Source organism: Alligator sinensis, unplaced genomic scaffold (assembly GCF_000455745.1).
Source record: "Alligator sinensis unplaced genomic scaffold, ASM45574v1 scaffold430_1, whole genome shotgun sequence".
Lineage (NCBI taxonomy): Eukaryota > Metazoa > Chordata > Crocodylia > Alligatoridae > Alligator > Alligator sinensis.
In genome coordinates this window covers 202,530-209,408 of record NW_005843227.1, presented here as the reverse complement: position 1 = coordinate 209,408, position 6,879 = coordinate 202,530, and positions in this window count along the sequence as shown.

Genomic DNA, 6,879 nt, shown 5'->3' with positions numbered 1-6,879 from the left:
CAGGAATGCATGGCACATCAGTCCCAAAGGTTACATAAATCCTGACACACACACCAGCTCCCAGCTCACTTGGAGCTCCTTATCCTGAAGGGTCAAGCAGTAAAGGGAAGTCACCCCACCACTGTCACCACCACCACCACTCTGGGCTGGACTCAGGAGATCAGTTGACAGCAACAGCAGTGGCGGGTGGGCAGGCAGGTGGGTTCTTCCCTGCTTGCTCCTCCAGGACAGCACCAGTAGCTAAAGGTTTGTCTGTGAGGGGAAGTGGATAATCTACAGTCACTGGTGCCACTTTCACTCTTCAAAATAGAAGCAAAGAAAGAGATCAGGAGCCAGAGTTGGCATCATAAAGAACCCTTCACGTGTCCCAATACCAAGCCAAGGTGGTGGGTGGGAGGAGGGAGCAGCTGGGACTTTGGATAACAGAGAATAATGTGGAAAGCCCAGACAGTGCTAAAGCACCAGAATTTGGTGTCCGGGGCAAAGCCCACAGTGGCAGCCCGCCCTTGCCCCATGCACAGATCCAGAGCAAGGTGATGGGGGGCGGGGGGAGCAGGGGCACATGCACCCCCCCCCATGCTTGCCAGGAGTGCACACAGCAGTGGCAGCCCCCCTTCTCCCATCCCTGTGCCCTCTCCCCCCAAGTGATCTGCTCATGGCTCCATCCCACATCCCAACCCAGCTGGGCAGGACCTGTTGGTGCCCCGCTTGCTTTGGCACCTGGGGCAGTCACCCTGCTCGCCCCCCAACCTTGCTATGGCACTGAGACCAGACACCCTCACACAGCCCTGGCCCCTTCCTGCACTATGCTGCCCCAGTGCCGTCTCCCAAACAACAAAAAACCCACTTCACTCCCTAACTAACTGGCAGAGTCACTTCTAAAAGCCCTGTGTTAGCTCTGGGCCTCTCCCTAGCCTGGGGGTCCCTACCCCATTGTGCCCTCAACCCCTAGGACCACTGATTCCCCCCAAGAGACAGTCAAACTCCAGGCCCTCCTAAAATCCCCACCAGAGACCACCTTCTACCTACTACTGCTCCCTTCCCCGCTAGGCAAGTGCCTCTCCAGCCCCTCTGGCCTCTTATAGGAGCAGCTGTTTTAAATGAAGCTGACCCCAGCTGGGGGAGATCATTACATTCCTCATTGACCCTTCCTGGGCTGCTGCCTCTGGCCTGCCCCTTCCTTACTCAGTGTGGCCTGGAGGTGTTGCTCTAACCAGAAGGACAAAGAGGGATGTAACGTCTGAACCATTTCCAAGTGCAAGGGTCAAGCCATTTATAAAGGAAGCATTCCAGCTGCTGGACACTCACATGGCCTCATCTGCCTTCAGCTGGAGCCCTTCACACTGCCAAGGGCTGCAGGCAGGGGTGGATTCTCCAGCCCAGGGTACAGGGAGCTGTGAGGACTAGGGAATCCATAGCCTAGAGAAGGTGGGGGCAGGACAGATTCTAGTGGGGCTCTGCAATCCCTGGCACACAGCTTCCACCTCATTCCCCACATAGCATCACATGCAAGCAGATGTTATTTAAAACCCCTTTTTCACCACTGATGCAGTTAGTTCATAAGGTTCAACTTTACCCTGCCTTGTTCTAACCTGTCTCTGGCAGAACAAATTGGGGGGGGTCTGCTAGAGCAGAGGAGATCCAAAAATAAATAAATAAAAAAAATTGCACACAAACACACACCTATACTTTATCATTTTCATGAAGGGATGGGAATAACATGTAAAGGGTTCAGAGGAGGGCCACTCGTATGGTTGAAGCCCTGCAGGTAAGATCCTATGAAGACAGATTGACCTGAATCTCTTCAGCCTCCACAAGAGAAGGCTGAGAGGTGAACTTGTCGCTGTCTACAAACTCACCAGTGGGGTCAGCAGGTAGTCGGGGACACTGTTTACCAGGGCACCCCTCGGGGTTACTAGAAATAACAGCCACAAACTGAAGGAGAGTAGATTTAGATCAGACATCAGGAAAAAATTATTTACGGTGAGGATTGCCAAAATATGGAATGGACTTCCTAGGGAGGTGGTGCTTTCCCCTACCTTGGAAGTGTTCAAGTGGAGATTAGACAAACACCTGGCTGTGATCACTTGATCCCAGTGCTCTTTCTTGCCCAGAGCTGGGGGGTCATATTCAATGATCTAAAAGGTCCCTATGACCCTAGAAAACAATCATATCTATGAAATGAAGGAAGATTTAGCCTTCACAGGGCAGTTCCAAGTACCTGCTGCATTTGCACCTGAGAACAAGGGGAGAGAGGATATGGCTGGTGTCCCATGTGAGGCACGGACTGAAATCTACTGGCAACCCTTGGCTGCATTATCACCAGCTGCACCATCAGCCTCGTTCCTCTGATGCAGGGGGTGGCAGCTCCACATACCAGAAGCCCAGAGCCCAGCATCAGGATAAGCCTCTACATGGACACAGGTCTGCTTGGCCTTCACCCTGGGGGCATCTGCTAACACCAGACCCTTCTGCTGCACCAGGCCCGGGGCATTTCAGGGCAGAGATTGCCCCACATCCACACACCCCACCCTTACACCCAGGCAGAGATGGGGGAAGAGCCCACAGCCATCTGCACATAGAACTGCAGAAGCAACAGAGTCCAGTGTTTCCTCTGCTCCACCCACCTCCCAGGGCTCTTACCAACTGTGCTTTCAATCCCCTAGCAGCTAAAATACCAGCTAAATTTGACTTGCCATGGGCCAGAACAGCCAGGGCTGGAGCAGAACCCAGGAGTCCTGGCCCAGCCTCAACTGCACCCACTACTGTGTCTGTCTGGGAGAGTGCAGCAGTCCAGGAGGAACTTAATCCAACCAGCCACTCCTCTGGATTCACACTGGGGATCCCCTGCCCTGGACACCAGCCCCAGGGGAGTCCAAGTCATATCCCACCCCTCTCCCCTGAACAGCAACTCATGCTCCCAGTCCCACCCACCCCATAACAGTCTGACCTGTGGCTAGGGATACTGGGATTATGACACAGTCCAACTCTCAGTGCTGTCCCAAGAAGAAAAGGATCTGGAATTTTAAAGGATCTGGAATTTTAAACCAACAGCGAAGTCGTAAGAGTTGCCTTCAAGATTTCTGATGAACCGTGGGAATTCCATCTATCCTCATACACATCCCACTCTCTCTCCCTCTCTCTCGCCCCCTCTATCCTCTCCTTTCCACCCATCCACCAGATAACCCTGCTACCTGGGAATGCAAACGCTTGGGCTATTAATGGCTCGGTGTTGTTCCCTTGCAAGATTAAGTTCCCAAGTCCAGCTGACTCAGTCTGGCACAGAAGTCAGGAGAACTAGGGAAAACATGACCAAATCATTCGTCATATCTGGGCTGGAGTTTCCTTGCTATATCATTGACTGATCCATCTATCCCCTGTGCCGGAAAGAATAGGAGACTTCAGTCCACATTCTAGATGGACTGACATAGTTAAGGACTTTCAGGGCTGACTCTCTATCATCTGGGACAGCTCCAAGACCACCATCTACCTGCATCTGAGCACCCTGAGAACTGAGGATGCAGCAACACACTACTGTGCAAGATGCACACTGAAGCAAAACCCATTTAGAGCAAGTAAAAAACCTCCCTGTAAAACCAAAACCCAATTCTCCTAGTCACTGCCAGCATCCTGGGATGAGCACATACCTCAAAGACAAGTTTTCTCTGGCCCTCTTTTAAAGTACAATAAGTTAGGAGCCCAATTTCCAGAGCAAGCTAATGGGGCCTAGGTTCCAATTTTCCCTTCTCATTTCATGTCAGACTGGGGCTAGCATTGCACAGTATGAAAGAGGAGCATTTATTTGGTTCAAGTCAAGCTTTGCTATTTCAAAAGTCACAGATCCACAGGGTGGCACCAAATGTTCACATTAGTAATGATACAGAGATACTAGAAGACAGCACTTAGGACATCCCCAGGGGCTCTTCCCATCCTCCACTCCATGAAGGAGAGATGTTGGGAGGATGTGGGGATCTTTGCTGCCAATGCCTTTTACCATCAATGGCACCGCAGTGTCCAGTTCTTGAGGGGTGGAGAGGCAGGTGGCGGAGGGGGTTGAGACCCTCAGTGCCCAACTCACCAGCAGAGTCTGCTCTGGTTCATGAAACAATTATTTAATGACAGACAGCTTGTCCCCCACCATCACCTTGGTCCTCATGGGGTCTCATGAAGCTGCACCAGTGGATACCCACCCTCGCCTAGGACATGTGGAAATTGGGCAAGTGCCAAGAGAGGGAATAGAAGTTCAGTATATGGAAAGAGGGACACACACACAATTGTTTTAGTCACAGAGCAAACGATGCAGCCTCCCTCTCTCCAAATACCCACCGTGTCCAAGAAAAAACCTTCTCCAGTGCCTTCTATGAGTACAACATGATCCTTGGTCATTTCACAATCTCTGGTAGACTAAAAAACCCCCTAATTCCCCAAGTTATTCACACACTGTGATACTACAGGTATAGGGGAACCCAAGGGTGCAGCACTGCCCAGTACACACAGGCACCCCGCAAGAAAGAGACTCAGCAAACCTGCATGGGCAGAGATAACCAGGGAACGAACACAAAGTGTAACTGCGTAAGTGAAGAAAGTGAGGATTTTTTCCCTTATTTCCCTGTTTTACCAAGTCAAAGTTAAATGCTTATCACCATGACAACTGGTGTCCCAGTACATTGCTTTACTGTCTACATTTAAGGGTCACACCCCGAGATCTGCTTTCCCCACAAAAACAGTTGTATTGCAAATTTCTGCTCTGGGGGTATCACTCCCTCTGCTCCAGAAAAAGTCACCTTCTGAATAAATCAACCACCCCCTTCCCCCTCCCCCCAAATCCTGGGGCTCAGTCTATTGGTTGTAACATAAAACAGAAGGGACCCATCTTTCACTGACCATCATGAGACACCGCCAGAGAGGGTTTGTTCCCTGGGAGGGAAAGGAAGATCCAGAGCTTTGACAACTGGCTTTTAAACACTTTCCATAATGCCTCTAGGTCCTTATCGGCTTCTCCAGGTTCCTAAACCCCTTGGCTTTCAAAGCCGCATTATCAGTAGACAGATGTACATTGTGTTCAGTGAGGTCAACAGAAAGGACACTTATAAAACAAGCTCATGCAAATCGTGTGACCCGATTTCCTGCTTGACACCTGGAAGTGTCCTCATTAAGCACCAGCCCTGGATCTGGGTGCTTCAGTGTCTCCTTAGATTTGCCCCCTCCTTTCTCTTGGGGATACCGGGCATTAGTCAGAAGGACCATGACACCAGCACTGGCTTTGCTCATCCTGCTGACAACCCCCCTGGGTCAGTGCCTGATGAGATGTGGGGCAGAGGGATGCAAAAGCATGGGCAGAGGGTCCATTAGCTAATGCTTTATTAATTTCTCCATTAGGTGTCCTGTCCCAGGTCACATTGAAGGAGTCTAGCCCTGGGGTGGTGAAGCCTGGACAGACCCTCAGCCTGACCTGCACCGTGACCGGATTCTCCCTCACTAGCTATGGTGTGCACTGGGTTCGGCAGGCAGCAGCAGAAGGGCTGCAGTTTATCGGAGGTACCTGGAGTAGTGGAAGCACTAACTATAACAGCTCTCTCCAAAGCCACTTCACCATCAGCAGAGACACCTCCAGCAGCCAAGTTCACCTACGCCTAACTGGACGCGCCAAGAGGAACCACCTGCCTGTGTGAGCAGCAGAGGCAGCAGCTGCCAGCCCCGTGCTGTGCCTGCTGGGTCAGACACATCAGACTTTTTACATCACTTGAACAAACCAGGAATTAAATCCAGGGAAGGCTCAAAAGTGACCAGTAGGTCAGAGTCTCTGAGAATTGAACTCAGGTCCCCTGCTCTGCCTGTCCTTCTTATAGCAATCCAAGGGACAGACTCCCCAGCGTGGCACCCAGGACTCAGGTTGCCACCAGCCTGCTGTGCTGTTACAGGATTACAGGGGGGAGATGCGAATGTGGAGGTGACTCCTTGCTTAAACCTGCTCCATGCAGCCTGAGCTGCACAGAGGGGCAGAGCCTGGGTGCTGGGTCTGTGTAGGGACCAGCTCCTCTACACCAAGAACTTCCCCCCCAGCAGCATGAGGCTCTGGGCCCTGGCCATACTCATGGCCAAAGCCCTGGAAGGTATACCCCTGAGTGCAGGAGAAGGGATAGGGGAATCATGGCTCTGGGCACTGATGTTTCTGTGAACAGTTTCTCCTCAAGGGGTTATCTGAATGAGGGATGGACGACGACCTTGAGGAGACTGACGACCTTGCTAAGATCTGCAAGGTCCCTTCCGACCCTACATCTATGAATCTATGGCGGGGAGACATGGGGAGGGGGGAAAGGGCTGGACTCGATGATCGTGGGAGGTCTCTCCCAGCCCCTAATGTCTATGAAATGTCTGAAATCTATATTCCAAAGAAAAGTTCCTTCCTGCAGGAAGATCTGGCCAAGCATTTCAGACATCATCCAGCGTACTTCAGCACCCAGAGCTTAGCATACCACATGCCAGATTGGACCCACCAGCTGGATTTGGCCTGGAAATTAACTGGGCACTGTTCCTCCATCCTATGTGGCAAAGTTTGAGTGCCACTGCTTAGATGATCACAAGGCAAGGAGAATTGCTCTTAACCAACTATAGGAAGACTTTTCTGTCCTCCAGTGCTCACAAATCCCTGATGATGGCCTGATCTGCTGAAGGAGATTTGGCCACCCATATCCCAAGACGATTGTAGAACGTGGGTGCCCTGATCTGCTAGATAACCTTGGAAATGGGACCCTCTTACCCAATTGAACTCACTGTCCAGGTGAAAAAAAAATCTCCTGTGGTCAGGTTCCTAGCTGTGCAGGGTTCGATGTCAACCGCCTCCTATATCCACCAATGTCCCCACCTACTCATTCCTGC